Consider the following 15,605-nt stretch of genomic DNA (forward strand, 5'->3'; position numbering starts at 1 on the left):
CTTCCCTGGGTGTGTTACATTGACAGAGTGGGGTCAGTCTGCTCTTCCCTGGGTGTGTTACATTGACAGAGTGGGGACAGTCTGCTCTTCCCTGGGTGTGTTACATTGACAGAGTGAGGTCAGTCTGCTCTTCCCTGAGTGTGTTACTTTGACAGAGTGGGAAGAGTCTGCTCTTCCCTGAGTGTGTTACTTTGACAGAGTGGGGTCAGTCTGTTCTTCCCTAGGTGAGTTACATTGATATAGAGGGGTCACACTGGTCTCCCCTGGGTGTGTTACATTGACAGAGTTGGGTGAGTCTGCTCTTCCCTGGGTCTGTGATAATGACAGAGTGGGGTCAGTCTGCTCTTCCCTGGGTGGGTTACATTGACTGAGTGAGGTCAGTCTGCTCTTCCCTGGGTGGGTTACATTGACAGAATGGGGTCAGTCTGCTCTTCCCTGGGTGAGTTACATGGAGGGAGAGGGGTCAGTCTGCTCTTCACTGGGTGGGTTACATTGACAGAGTGGGGTCAGTCCGCTCTTCCCTGGGTGTGTTACATTGACAGAGTGGGGTCAGTCTGCTCTTCCCTGGGTGTGTTACACTGATAGAGTGGGGTCAGTCTGCTCTTCCCTGGGTGTGTTACATTGACAGAGTGGGGTCAGTCTGCTCTTCCCTGGGTGGGTTACATTGTCAGAGTGGCGTCAGTCTGCTCTTCCCTGGGTGTGTTGCATTGACAGTGTAGGGTCAGTCTGCTCTTCCCTGGGTGTGTTGCATTGACAGAGTGGGGTCAGTCTGATCTTCCCTGGGTATGTTGCATTGACAGAGTGGGGTCAGTCTGCTCTTCTCTGGGTGTGTTACTTTGACAGAGTGGGGTCAGTCTGCTCTTCCCTGAGAGTCTCACATTGACAGAGTGCGGTCAGTCTGCTCTTCCCTGAGAGTGTCACATTGACAGAGTGGGGTCAGTTTGCTCTTCACTGAGAGTGTCACATTGACAGATTGGGGTCAGTCTGCTCTTCCCTGGGTGTGTGACATTGACCGAGTGCGGTCAGTCTGCTCTTCCCTGGGTGAGTTACATGGAGGGAGAGGGGTCAGTCTGCTCTTCAATGGGTGGGTTACATTGACAGAGTGCGGTCAGTCCGCTATTCTCTGGGTGTTTTACATTGACAGAGTGGGGTCAGTCTGCTTTTCTCTGGGTGTGTTACTTTGACAGAGTGGGTTCAGTCTGCCCTTCCCTGGTTGTGTTACATTGACAGAGTGGGGTCAGTCTGCTCTTCCCTGGGTGTGTTACATTGAAAGAATGGGGTTAGTCTGCTCTTCCCTGGGTATGTTACATTGACCGAGTGAGGTCAATCTTCTGTTCCCTGGGTGAGTTACATTGACAAAGAGGGGTCAATCTGCTCTTCCCTGGCTGTGTTACAATGACAGAGTGGGGTCAGACTGCTCTTCCTTGGGTGTGTTACATTGACAGAGTGGAGTCAGTCTGCTCTTCCCACGGTGTGTAACATTGACAGAGTGAGGTCAGTCTGCTCTTCCCTGGGTGAGTTACATTGACAGGGTTGGTTCAGTCTGCTCTCCCCTGGGTGTGATACATTGACAGAGTGGGGTCAGTCTGCTCTTCCCTGGGTGGGTTACATTGACAGAGTGGGGTCAGTCTGTTCTTCCCTGGGTGTGTTACTTTGACAGAGTGGGGTCAGTCTGCTTTTCCCTGAGAGTCTCACATTGACAGAGTGCGGTCAGTCTGCTCTTCCCTGAGAGTGTCACATTGACAGAGTGGGGTCAGTCTGCTCTTCACTGAGAGTGTCACATTGACAGATTGGGGTCAGTCTGCTCTTCCCTGGGTGTGTTACATTGACAGAGTGCGGTCAGTCTGTTCTTCCCTGGGTGAGTTACATGGAGGGAGAGGGGTCAGTCTGCTCTTCACTGGGTTGGTTACATTGACAGAGTGGGGTCAGTCCGCTCTTCTCTCTTGTGTTACTTTGACAGTGTGGGGTCAGTCTGCTCTTCCCTGGGTGTGTTACACTGACAAAGTGGGGTCAGTCTGCTCTTCCCTGGGTGTGTTACATTGACAGAGTGGGGTCAGTCTGTTCTTCCCTGGGTGTGTTACATTGACAGAACGGGGTCTGTCTGCTCTTCTCTGGGTTTGTTACATTGACAGATTGGGTCAGTCTGCTCTTCCCTGGGTGTGTTACATTGACAGATTGGGGTCAATCTGCTCTTCCCTGGGTGTGTTACATTGACAGAGTGGGGTAAGTCTGCTCTCCCCTGGGTGTCTGACATTGACAGAGTGGGGTCAGTCTGTTCTTCCCTGGGTGTGTTACATTGACAGAATGGGGTCAGTCTGCTCTTCCCTGGGTGTGTTGCATTGACAGAGTGGGGTCAGTCTGCTCTTCCCTGGGTCTGTTACATTGACAGAGTGGGGTAACTCTGCTCTTCCCTGGGTGTGTTACATTGACAGAGATGGGTCAGTCAGCTCTTCCCTGGGTGGTTTACATTGACCGAGTGCGGTCAGTCTGCTCTTCTCTGGATGTGTTACATTGAAAGTGTGGGGTCAGTCTGCTCTTCCCTGGGTGCGTGACATTGACAGAGTGGGGTCAGTCTGCTCTTCCCTGGGTCTGTTACATTGACAGAGTGGGGTAAATCTGCTCTTCCCTGGGTGTGTTACATTGACAGAGATGGGTCAGACAGCTCTTCCCTGGGTGGTTTACATTGACCGAGTGCGGTAAGTCTGCTCCTCTCTGGATGTGTTACATTGAAAGTGTGGGGTCAGTCTGCTCTTCCCTGGGTGCGTGACATTGACAGAGTGGGGTCAGTCTGCTCTTCCCTGGGTGTGTTACATTGACAGAGTGGGGTCAGTCTGCTCTTCCCTGGGTGTGTTACATTGACAGAGTGGGGTTAGTCTGCTCTTCCCTGGGTATGTTACATTGACCGAGTGAGGTCAATCTTCTGTTCCCTGGGTGAGATACATTGACAGAGATGGGTCAGTCTGCTCTTCCCTGGCTGTGTTACAATGACAGAGTGGGGTCAGACTGCTCTTCCTTGGGTGTGTTACATTGACAGAGTGGGGTCAGTCTGCTCTTCCCGCGGTGTGTTACATTGACAGAGTGAGGTCAGTCTGCTCTTCCCTGGGTGAGTTACATTGACAGGGTGGGGTCAGTCTGCTCTCCCCTGGGTGAGTTACATTGACCGGGTGGGGTCATTCTGCTCTCCCCTGGGTGTGATACATTGACAGAGTGGGGTCAGACTGCTATTCCCTGAGTATGTTACATTGACAGAGTGGGGTCAGTCTGCCCTTCCCTGGTTGTGTTACATTCACAGAGTGGGGTCAGTCTGCTCTTCCCTGGGTGTGTTACATTGACAGAGTGGGGTCTGTCTGCTCTTCCCTGGGTGCGTTATATTGACAGGGTGGGGTCAGTCTGCTCTTCCCCGGGTGTGTTACATTGATGGAGTGGGGTCAGTCTGCTCTTCCCTGGGTGTGTTACATTGAAAGAGTGTGGTCAGTCTGCTCTTCCCTGGGTGAGATACACGCAGGGAGAGGGGTCAGTCTACTCTTCCCTGGGTGTGTTACATTGACAGAGTGGGGTCAGTCTGCTCTTCCCTGGGTGTGTTACATTGACAGAGTGGGGACAGTCTGCTCTTCCCTGGGTGTGTTACATTGACAGAGTGAGGTCAGTCTGCTCTTCCCTGAGTGTGTTACTTTGACAGAGTGGGATGAGTCTGCTCTTCCCTGAGTGTGTTACTTTGACAGAGTGGGGTCAGTCTGTTCTTCCCTAGGTGAGTTACATTGATATAGAGGGGTCACACTGGTCTCCCCTGGGTGTGTTACATTGACAGAGTTGGGTGAGTCTGCTCTTCCCTGGGTCTGTGATAATGACAGAGTGGGGTCAGTCTGCTCTTCCCTGGGTGGGTTACATTGACTGAGTGCGGTCAGTCTGCTCTTCCCTGGGTGGGTTACATTGACAGAATGGGGTCAGTCTGCTCTTCCCTGGGTGAGTTACATGGAGGGAGAGGGGTCAGTCTGCTCTTCACTGGGTGGGTTACATTGACAGAGTGGGGTCAGTCCGCTCTTCCCTGGGTGTGTTACATTGACAGAGTGGGGTCAGTCTGCTCTTCCCTGGGTGTGTTACACTGATAGAGTGGGGTGAGTCTGCTCTTCCCTGGGTGTGTTACATTGACAGAGTGGGGTCAGTCTGCTCTTCCCTGGGTGGGTTACATTGTCAGAGTGGCGTCAGTCTGCTCTTCCCTGGGTGTGTTGCATTGACAGTGTAGGGTCAGTCTGCTCTTCCCTGGGTGTGTTGCATTGACAGAGTGGGGTCAGTCTGATCTTCCCTGGGTATGTTGCATTGACAGAGTGGGGTCAGTCTGCTCTTCCCTGGGTGTGTTACTTTGACAGAGTGGGGTCAGTCTGCTCTTCCCTGAGAGTCTCACATTGACAGAGTGCGGTCAGTCTGCTCTTCCCTGAGAGTGTCACATTGACAGAGTGGGGTCAGTTTGCTCTTCACTGAGAGTGTCACATTGACAGATTGGGGTCAGTCTGCTCTTCCCTGGGTGTGTGACATTGACCGAGTGCGGTCAGTCTGCTCTTCCCTGGGTGAGTTACATGGAGGGAGAGGGGTCAGTCTGCTCTTCACTGGGTGTGTTACATTGACAGAGTGGGGTCAGTCCGCTATTCTCTGGGTGTTTTACATTGACAGAGTGGGGTCAGTCTGCTTTTCTCTGGGTGTGTTACTTTGACAGTATGGGTTCAGTCTGCCCTTCCCTGGTTGTGTTACATTGACAGAGTGGGGTCAGTCTGCTCTTCCCTGGGTGTGTTACATTGACAGAGTGGGGTCTGTCTGCTCTTCCCTGGGTGCGTTACATTGACAGGGTGTGGTCAGTCTGCTCTTCACCGGGTGTGTTACATTGATGGAGTGGGGTCAGTCTGCTCTTTCCTGGGTGTGTTACATTGAAAGAGTGGGGTCAGTCTGCTCTTCCCTGGGTGAGTTACACGGAGAGAGAGGGGTCAGTCTGCTCTTCCCTGGGTGTGTTACATTCACAGAGTGGGGACAGTCTGCTCTTCCCTGGGTGTGTTACATTGACATGGTGAGGTCAGTCTGCTCTTCCCTGGGTGCGTGACATTGACAGAGTGGGGTCAGTCCGCTCTTCCCTGGGTGTGTTACATTGAAAGAATGGGGTTAGTCTGCTCTTCCCTAGGTATGTTACATTGACCGAGTGAGGTCAATCTTCTGTTCCCTGGGTGAGTTACATTGACAAAGAGGGGTCAATCTGCTCTTCCCTGGCTGTGTTACAATGACAGAGTGGGGTCAGACTGCTCTTCCTTGGGTGTGTTACATTGACAGAGTGGAGTCAGTCTGCTCTTCCCACGGTGTGTAACATTGACAGAGTGAGGTCAGTCTGCTCTTCCCTGGGTGAGTTACATTGACAGGGTTGGTTCAGTCTGCTCTCCCCTGGGTGTGATACATTGACAGGGTGGGGTCAGTCTGCTCTTCCCTGGGTGGGTTACATTGACAGAGTGGGGTCAGTCTGTTCTTCCCTGGGTGTGTTACTTTGACAGAGTGGGGTCAGTCTGCTCTTCCCTGAGAGTCTCACATTGACAGAGTGCGGTCAGTCTGCTCTTCCCTGAGAGTGTCACATTGACAGAGTGGGGTCAGTCTGCTCTTCGCTGAGAGTGTCACATTGACAGATTGGGGTCAGTCTGCTCTTCCCTGGGTGTGTTACATTGACAGAGTTCGGTCAGTCTGTTCTTCCCTGGGTGAGTTACATGGAGGGAGAGGGGTCAGTCTGCTCTTCACTGGGTGGGTTACATTGACAGAGTGGGGTCAGTCCGCTCTTCTCTCTTGTGTTACTTTGACAGTGTGGGATCAGTCTGCTCTTCCCTGGGTGTGTTACACTGACAAAGTGGGGTCAGTCTGCTCTTCCCTGGGTGTGTTACATTGACAGAGTGGGGTCAGTCTGTTCTTCCCTGGGTGTGTTACATTGACAGAACGGGGTCTGTCTGCTCTTCTCTGGGTGTGTTACATTGACAGATTGGGTCAGTCTGCTCTTCCCTGGGTGTGTTACATTGACAGATTGGGGTCAATCTGCTCTCCCCTGGGTGTGTTACATTGACAGAGTGGGGTAAGTCTGCTCTCCCCTGGGTGTCTGACATTGACAGAGTGGGGTCAGTCTGTTCTTCCCTGGGTGTGTTACATTGACAGAATGGGGTCAGTCTGCTCTTCCCTGGGTGTGTTACATTGACAGAGTGGGGTCAGTCTGCTCTTCCCTGGGTCTGTTACTTTGACAGAGTGGGGTAAATCTGCTCTTCCCTGGGTGGGTTACATTGACAGAGATGGGTCAGTCAGCTCTTCCCTGGGTGGTTTACATTGACCGAGTGCGGTCAGTCTGCTCTTCTCTGGATGTGTTACATTGAAAGTGTGGGGTCAGTCTGCTCTTCCCTGGGTGTGTTACATTGACAGAGTGGGGTTAGTCTGCTCTTCCCTGGGTGTGTTACATTGACAGAGTGGGGTTAGTCTGCTCTTCCCTGGGTATGTTACATTGACCGAGTGAGGTCAATCTTCTGTTCCCTGGGTGAGTTACATTGACAGAGAGGGGTCAGTCTGCTCTTCCCTGGCTGTGTTACAATAACAGAGTGGGGTCAGGCTGCTCTTCCTTGGGTGTGTTACATTGACAGAGTGGGGTCAGTCTGCTCTTCCCGCGGTGTGTTACATTGACAGAGTGAGGTCAGTCTGCTCTTCCCTGGGTGAGTTACATTGACAGGGTGGGGTCAGTCTGCTCTCCCCTGGGTGTGATACATTGACAGAGTGGGGTCAGACTGCTATTCCCTGAGTATGTTACATTGACAGAGTGGGGTCAGTCTGCCCTTCCCTGGAAGTGTTACATTCACAGAGTGGGGTCAGTCTGCTCTTCCCTGGGTGTGTTACATTGACAGAGATGGGTCAGTCAGCTCTTCCCTGGGTGGTTTACATTGACCGAGTGCGGTCAGTCTGCTCTTCTCTGGATGTGGTACATTGAAAGTGTGGGGTCAGTCTGCTCTTCCCTGGGTGCGTGACATTGACAGAGTGGGGTCAGTCTGCTCTTCCCTGGGTGTGTTACATTGACAGAGTGGGGTTAGTCTGCTCTTCCCTGGGTATGTTACATTGACCGAGTGAGGTCAATCTTCTGTTCCCTGGGTGAGTTACATTGACAGAGAGGGGTCAGTCTGCTCTCCCCTGGCTGTGTTACAATGACAGAGTGGGGTCAGTCTGCTCTCCCCTGGGTGTGATACATTGACAGAGTGGGGTCAGTCTGCCCTTCCCTGGAAGTGTTACATTCACAGAGTGGGGTCAGTCTGCTCTTCCCTGGGCGTGTTACATTGACAGAGTGGGGTCTGTCTGCTCTTCCCCGGGTGTGTTACATTGATGGAGTGGGGTCAGTCTGCTCTTCCCTGGGTGTGTTACATTGAAAGAGTGGGGTCAGTCTGCTCTTCCCTGGGTGAGTTACACGGACGGAGAGGGGTCAGTCTGCTCTTCCCTGGGTGTGTTACATTGACAGAGTGGGGTCAGTCTGCTCTTCCCTGGGTGTGTTACATTGACAGAGTGGGGTCTGTCTGCTCTTCCCTGGGTGCGTTACATTGACAGGGTGTGGTCAGTCTGCTCTTCACCGGGTGTGTTACATTGATGGAGTGGGGTCTGTCTGCTATTCCCTGGGTGTGTTACATTGAAAGAGTGGGGTTAGTCTGCTCTTCCCTGGGTGAGTTACACGGAGGTAGAGGGGTCAGTCTGCTCTTCCCTGGGTGTGTTACATTGACAGAGTGGGGACAGTCTGCTCTTCCCTGGGTGTGTTACATTGACATGGTGAGGTCAGTCTGCTCTTCCCTGGGTGCGTGACATTGACAGAGTGGGGTCAGTCTTCTCTTCCCTGGGTGTGTTACATTGAAAGTTTGGGGTTAGTCTGCTCTTCCCTGGTTATGTTACATTTAACGAGTGAGGTCAATCTTCTGTTCCCTGGGTGAGTTACATTGACAGAGAGGGGTCAATCTGCTCTTCCCTGGCTGTGTTACAATGACAGAGTGGGGTCAGACTGCTCTTCCTTGGGTGTGTTACATTGACAGAGTGGGGTCAGTCTGCTCTTCCCGCGGTGTGTAACATTGACAGAGTGAGGTCAGTCTGCTCTTCCCTGGGTGAGTTACATTGACAGGGTTGGTTCAGTCTGCTCTCCTCTGGGTGTGATACATTGACAGAATGGGGTCAGTCTGCTCTTCCCTGGGAGGGTTACATTGACAGAGTGGGGTCAGTCTGCTCTTCACTGAGAGTGTCACATTGACAGATTGGGGTCAGTCTGCTCTTCCCTGGGTGTGTTACATTGACAGAGTGCGGTCAGTCTGTTCTTCCCTGGGTGAGTTACATGGAGGGAGAGGGGTCAGTCTGCTCTTCACTGGGTGGGTTACGTTGACAGAGTGGGGACAGTCCGCTCTTCTCTCTCGTGTTACTTTGACAGTGTGGGGTCAGTCTGCTCTTCCCTGGGTGTGTTACCCTGACAAAGTGGGGTCAGTCTGCTCTTCTCTGGGTGTGTTACATTGACAGATTGGGTCAGTCTGCTCTTCCCTGGGAGTGTTACATTGACAGATTGGGGTCAATCTGCTCTTCCCTGGGTGTGTTACATTGACAGAGTGGGGTAAGTCTGCTCTCCCCTGGGTGTCTGACATTGACAGAGTGGGGTCAGTCTGTTCTTCCCTGGGTGTGTTACATTGACAGAATGGGGTCAGTCTGCTCTTCCCTGGGTGTGTTACATTGACAGAGTGGGGTCAGTCTGCTCTTCCCTGGGTCTGTTACATTGACAGAGTGGGGTAAATCTGCCCTTCCCTGGGTGTGTTACATTGACAGAGATGGGTCAGTCAGCTCTTCCCTGGGTGGTTTACATTGACCGAGTGCGGTCAGTCTGCTCTTCTCTGGATGTGGTACATTGAAAGTGTGGGGTCAGTCTGCTCTTCCCTGGGTGCGTGACATTGACAGAGTGGGGTCAGTCTGCTCTTCCCTGGGTGTGTTACATTGACAGAGTGGGGTTAGTCTGCTCTTCCCTGGGTATGTTACTTTGACCGAGTGAGGTCAATCTTCTGTTCCCTGGGTGAGTTACATTGACAGAGAGGGGTCAGTCTGCTCTCCCCTGGCTGTGTTACAATGACAGAGTGGGGTCAGTCTGCTCTCCCCTGGGTGTGTTACATTGACAGAGTGGGGTCTGTCTGATCTTCCCTAGGTGCGTTATATTGACAGGGTGGGGTCAGTCTGCTCTTCCCCGGGTGTGTTACATTGATGGAGTGGGGTCAGTCTGCTCTTCCCTGGGTGTGTTACATTGAAAGAGTGGGGTCAGTCTGCTCTTCCCTGGGTGAGTTACACGGAGGGAGAGGGGTCAGTCTGCTCCTCCCTGGGTGTGTTACATTGACAGAGTGGGGTCAGTCTGCTCTTCCCTGGGTGTGTTACATTTACAGAGTGGGGACAGTCTGCTCTTCCCTGGGTGTGTTACATTGACAGAGTGAGGTCAGTCTGCTCTTCCCTGAGTGTGTTACTTTGACAGAGTGGGAAGAGTCTGCTCTTCCCTGAGTGTGTTACATTGACAGAGTGGGGACAGTCTGCTCTTCCCTGGGTGTGTTACATTGACATGGTGAGGTCAGTCTGCTCTTCCCTGGGTGCGTGACATTGACAGAGTGGGGTCAGTCCGCTCTTCCCTGGGTGTGTTACATTGAAAGAATGGGGTTAGTCTGCTCTTCCCTGGGTATGTTACATTGACCGAGTGAGGTCAATCTTCTGTTCCCTGGGTGAGTTACATTGACAAAGAGGGGTCAATCTGCTCTTCCCTGGCTGTGTTACAATGACAGAGTGGGGTCAGACTGCTCTTCCTTGGGTGTGTTACATTGACAGAGTGGAGTCAGTCTGCTCTTCCCACGGTGTGTAACATTGACAGAGTGAGGTCAGTCTGCTCTTCCCTGGGTGAGTTACATTGACAGGGTTGGTTCAGTCTGCTCTCCCCTGGGTGTGATACATTGACAGAGTGGGGTCAGTCTGTTCTTCCCTGGGTGTGTTACTTTGACAGAGTGGGGTCAGTCTGCTTTTCCCTGAGAGTCTCACATTGACAGAGTGCGGTCAGTCTGCTCTTCCCTGAGAGTGTCACATTGACAGAGTGGGGTCAGTCTGCTCTTCACTGAGAGTGTCACATTGACAGATTGGGGTCAGTCTGCTCTTCCCTGGGTGTGTTACATTGACAGAGTGCGGTCAGTCTGTTCTTCCCTGGGTGAGTTACATGGAGGGAGAGGGGTCAGTCTGCTCTTCACTGGGTTGGTTACATTGACAGAGTGGGGTCAGTCCGCTCTTCTCTCTTGTGTTACTTTGACAGTGTGGGGTCAGTCTGCTCTTCCCTGGGTGTGTTACACTGACAAAGTGGGGTCAGTCTGCTCTTCCCTTGGTGTGTTACATTGACAGAGTGGGGTCAGTCTGTTCTTCCCTGGGTGTGTTACATTGACAGAACGGGGTCTGTCTGCTCTTCTCTGGGTGTGTTACATTGACAGATTGGGTCAGTCTGCTCTTCCCTGGGTGTGTTACATTGACAGATTGGGGTCAATCTGCTCTTCCCTGGGTGTGTTACATTGACAGAGTGGGGTAAGTCTGCTCTCCCCTGGGTGTCTGACATTGACAGAGTGGGGTCAGTCTGTTCTTCCCTGGGTGTGTTACATTGACAGAATGGGGTCAGTCTGCTCTTCCCTGGGTGTGTTACATTGACAGAGTGGGGTCAGTCTGCTCTTCCCTGGGTCTGTTACATTGACAGAGTGGGGTAAATCTGCTCTTCCCTGGGTGTGTTACATTGACAGAGATGGGTCAGTCAGCCCTTCCCTGGGTGGTTTACATTGACCGAGTGCGGTCAGTCTGCTCTTCTCTGGATGTGTTACATTGAAAGTGTGGGGTCAGTCTGCTCTTCCCTGGGTGCGTGACATTGACAGAGTGGGGTCAGTCTGCTCTTCCCTGGGTCTGTTACATTGACAGAGTGGGGTAAATCTGCTCTTCCCTGGGTGTGTTACATTGACAGAGATGGGTCAGTCTGCTCTTCCCTGGGTCTGTGATAATGACAGAGTGGGGTCAGTCTGCTCTTCCCTGGGTGGGTTACATTGACTGAGTGCGGTCAGTCTGCTCTTCCCTGGGTGGGTTACATTGACAGAATGGGGTCAGTCTGCTCTTCCCTGGGTGAGTTACATGGAGGGAGAGGGGTCAGTCTGCTCTTCACTGGGTGGGTTACATTGACAGAGTGGGGTCAGTCCGCTCTTCCCTGGGTGTGTTACATTGACAGAGTGGGGTCAGTCTGCTCTTCCCTGGGTGTGTTACACTGATAGAGTGGGGTGAGTCTGCTCTTCCCTGGGTGTGTTACATTGACAGAGTGCAGTCAGTCTGCTCTTCCCTGGGTGGGTTACATTGTCAGAGTGGCGTCAGTCTGCTCTTCCCTGGGTGTGTTGCATTGACAGTGTAGGGTCAGTCTGCTCTTCCCTGGGTGTGTTGCATTGACAGAGTGGGGTCAGTCTGATCTTCCCTGGGTATGTTGCATTGACAGAGTGGGGTCAGTCTGCTCTTCCCTGGGTGTGTTACTTTGACAGAGGGGGGTCAGTCTGCTCTTCCCTGAGAGTCTCACATTGACAGAGTGCGGTCAGTCTGCTCTTCCCTGAGAGTGTCACATTGACAGAGTGGGGTCAGTTTGCTCTTCACTGAGAGTGTCACATTGACAGATTGGGGTCAGTCTGCTCTTCCCTGGGTGTGTGACATTGACCGAGTGCGGTCAGTCTGCTCTTCCCTGGGTGAGTTACATGGAGGGAGAGGGGTCAGTCTGCTCTTCACTGGGTGTGTTACATTGACAGAGTGGGGTCAGTCCGCTATTCTCTGGGTGTTTTACATTGACAGAGTGGGGTCAGTCTGCTTTTCTCTGGGTGTGTTACTTTGACAGAGTGGGTTCAGTCTGCCCTTCCCTGGTTGTGTTACATTGACAGAGTGGGGTCAGTCTGCTCTTCCCTGGGTGTGTTACATTGACAGAGTGGGGTCTGTCTGCTCTTCCCTGGGTGCGTTACATTGACAGGGTGTGGTCAGTCTGCTCTTCACCGGGTGTGTTACATTGATGGAGTGGGGTCAGTCTGCTCTTCCCTGGGTGTGTTACATTGAAAGAGTGGGGTCAGTCTGCTCTTCCCTGGGTGAGTTACACGGAGGGAGAGGGGTCAGTCTGCTCTTCCCTGGGTGTGTTACATTGACAGAGTGCGGACAGTCTGCTCTTCCCTGGGTGTGTTACATTGACATGGTGAGGTCAGTCTGCTCTTCCCTGGGTGCGTGACATTGACAGAGTGGGGTCAGTCCGCTCTTCCCTGGGTGTGTTACATTGAAAGAATGGGGTTAGTCTGCTCTTCCCTGGGTATGTTACATTGACCGAGTGAGGTCAATCTTCTGTTCCCTGGGTGAGTTACATTGACAAAGAGGGGTCAATCTGCTCTTCCCTGGCTGTGTTACAATGACAGAGTGGGGTCAGACTGCTCTTCCTTGGGTGTGTTACATTGACAGAGTGGAGTCAGTCTGCTCTTACCACGGTGTGTAACATTGACAGAGTGAGGTCAGTCTGCTCTTCCCTGGGTGAGTTACATTGACAGGGTTGGTTCAGTCTGCTCTCCCCTGGGTGTGATACATTGACAGAGTGGGGTCAGTCTGCTCTTCCCTCGGTGGGTTACATTGACAGAGTGGGGTCAGTCTGTTCTTCCCTGGGTGTGTTACTTTGACAGAGTGGGGTCAGTCTGCTCTTCCCTGAGAGTCTCACATTGACAGAGTGCGGTCAGTCTGCTCTTCCCTGAGAGTGTCACATTGACAGAGTGGGGTCAGTCTGCTCTTCGCTGAGAGTGTCACATTGACAGATTGGGGTCAGTCTGCTCTTCCCTGGGTGTGTTACATTGACAGAGTGGGGTCAGTCTGCTCTTCCCTGGGTCTGTTACTTTGACAGAGTGGGGTAAATCTGCTCTTCCCTGGGTGTGTTACATTGACAGAGATGGGTCAGTCAGCTCTTCCCTGGGTGGTTTACATTGACCGAGTGCGGTCAGTCTGCTCTTCTCTGGATGTGTTACATTGAAAGTGTGGGGTCAGTCTGCTCTTCCCTGGGTGTGTTACATTGACAGAGTGGGGTTAGTCTGCTCTTCCCTGGGTGTGTTACATTGACAGAGTGGGGTTAGTCTGCTCTTCCCTGGGTATGTTACATTGACCGAGTGAGGTCAATCTTCTGTTCCCTGGGTGAGTTACATTGACAGAGAGGGGTCAGTCTGCTCTTCCCTGGCTGTGTTACAATAACAGAGTGGGGTCAGGCTGCTCTTCCTTGGGTGTGTTACATTGACAGAGTGGGGTCAGTCTGCTCTTCCCGCGGTGTGTTACATTGACAGAGTGAGGTCAGTCTGCTCTTCCCTGGGTGAGTTACATTGACAGGGTGGGGTCAGTCTGCTCTCCCCTGGGTGTGATACATTGACAGAGTGGGGTCAGACTGCTATTCCCTGAGTATGTTACATTGACAGAGTGGGGTCAGTCTGCCCTTCCCTGGAAGTGTTACATTCACAGAGTGGGGTCAGTCTGCTCTTCCCTGGGTGTGTTACATTGACAGAGATGGGTCAGTCAGCTCTTCCCTGGGTGGTTTACATTGACCGAGTGCGGTCAGTCTGCTCTTCTCTGGATGTGGTACATTGAAAGTGTGGGGTCAGTCTGCTCTTCCCTGGGTGCGTGACATTGACAGAGTGCGGTCAGTCTGCTCTTCCCTGGGTGTGTTACATTGACAGAGTGGGGTTAGTCTGCTCTTCCCTGGGTATGTTACATTGACCGAGTGAGGTCAATCTTCTGTTCCCTGGGTGAGTTACATTGACAGAGAGGGGTCAGTCTGCTCTCCCCTGGCTGTGTTACAATGACAGAGTGGGGTCAGTCTGCTCTCCCCTGGGTGTGATACATTGACAGAGTGGGGTCAGTCTGCCCTTCCCTGGAAGTGTTACATTCACAGAGTGGGGTCAGTCTGCTCTTCCCTGGGTGTGTTACATTGACAGCGTGGGGTCTGTCTGCTCTTCCCCGGGTGTGTTACATTGATGGAGTGGGGTCAGTCTGCTCTTCCCTGGGTGTGTTACATTGAAAGAGTGGGGTCAGTCTGCTCTTCCCTGGGTGAGTTTCACGGACGGAGAGGGGTCAGTCTGCTCTTCCCTGGGTGTGTTACATTGACAGAGTGGGGTCAGTCTGCTCTTCCCTGGGTGTGTTACATTGACAGAGTGGGGTCTGTCTGCTCTTCCCTGGGTGCGTTACATTGACAGGGTGTGGTCAGTCTGCTCTTCACCGGGTGTGTTACATTGATGGAGTGGGGTCTGTCTGCTATTCCCTGGGTGTGTTACATTGAAAGAGTGGGGTTAGTCTGCTCTTCCCTGGGTGAGTTACACGGAGGTAGAGGGGTCAGTCTGCTCTTCCCTGGGTGTGTTACATTGACAGAGTGGGGACAGTCTGCTCTTCCCTGGGTGTGTTACATTGACATGGTGAGGTCAGTCTGCTCTTCCCTGGGTGCGTGACATTGACAGAGTGGGGTCAGTCTTCTCTTCCCTGGGTGTGTTACATTGAAAGTTTGGGGTTAGTCTGCTCTTCCCTGGGTATGTTACATTTAACGAGTGAGGTCAATCTTCTGTTCCCTGGGTGAGTTACATTGACAGAGAGGGGTCAATCTGCTCTTCCCTGGCTGTGTTACAATGACAGAGTGGGGTCAGACTGCTCTTCCTTGGGTGTGTTACATTGACAGAGTGGGGTCAGTCTGCTCTTCCCGCGGTGTGTAACATTGACAGAGTGAGGTCAGTCTGCTCTTCCCTGGGTGAGTTACATTGACAGGGTTGGTTCAGTCTGCTCTCCTCTGGGTGTGATACATTGACAGAATGGGGTCAGTCTGCTCTTCCCTGGGAGGGTTACATTGACAGAGTGGGGTCAGTCTGCTCTTCACTGAGAGTGTCACATTGACAGATTGGGGTCAGTCTGCTCTTCCCTGGGTGTGTTACATTGACAGAGTGCGGTCAGTCTGTTCTTCCCTGGGTGAGTTACATGGAGGGAGAGGGGTCAGTCTGCTCTTCACTGGGTGGGTTACATTGACAGAGTGGGGACAGTCCGCTCTTCTCTCTCGTGTTACTTTGACAGTGTGGGGTCAGTCTGCTCTTCCCTGGGTGTGTTACACTGACAAAGTGGGGTCAGTCTGCTCTTCTCTGGGTGTGTTACATTGACAGATTGGGTCAGTCTGCTCTTCCCTGGGAGTGTTACATTGACAGATTGGGGTCAATCTGCTCTTCCCTGGGTGTGTTACATTGACAGAGTGGGGTAAGTCTGCTCTCCCCTGGGTGTCTGACATTGACAGAGTGGGGTCAGTCTGTTCTTCCCTGGGTGTGTTACATTGACAGAATGGGGTCAGTCTGCTCTTCCCTGGGTGTGTTACATTGACAGAGTGGGGTCAGTCTGCTCTTCCCTGGGTCTGTTACATTGACAGAGTGGGGTAAATCTGCCCTTCCCTGGGTGTGTTACATTGACAGAGATGGGTCAGTCAGCTCTTCCCTGGGTGGTTTACATTGACCGAGTGCGGTCAGTCTGCTCTTCTC

The sequence above is a fragment of the Chiloscyllium punctatum genome, chromosome 38 (genome assembly GCF_047496795.1).
Source record: "Chiloscyllium punctatum isolate Juve2018m chromosome 38, sChiPun1.3, whole genome shotgun sequence".
NCBI lineage: Eukaryota > Metazoa > Chordata > Chondrichthyes > Orectolobiformes > Hemiscylliidae > Chiloscyllium > Chiloscyllium punctatum.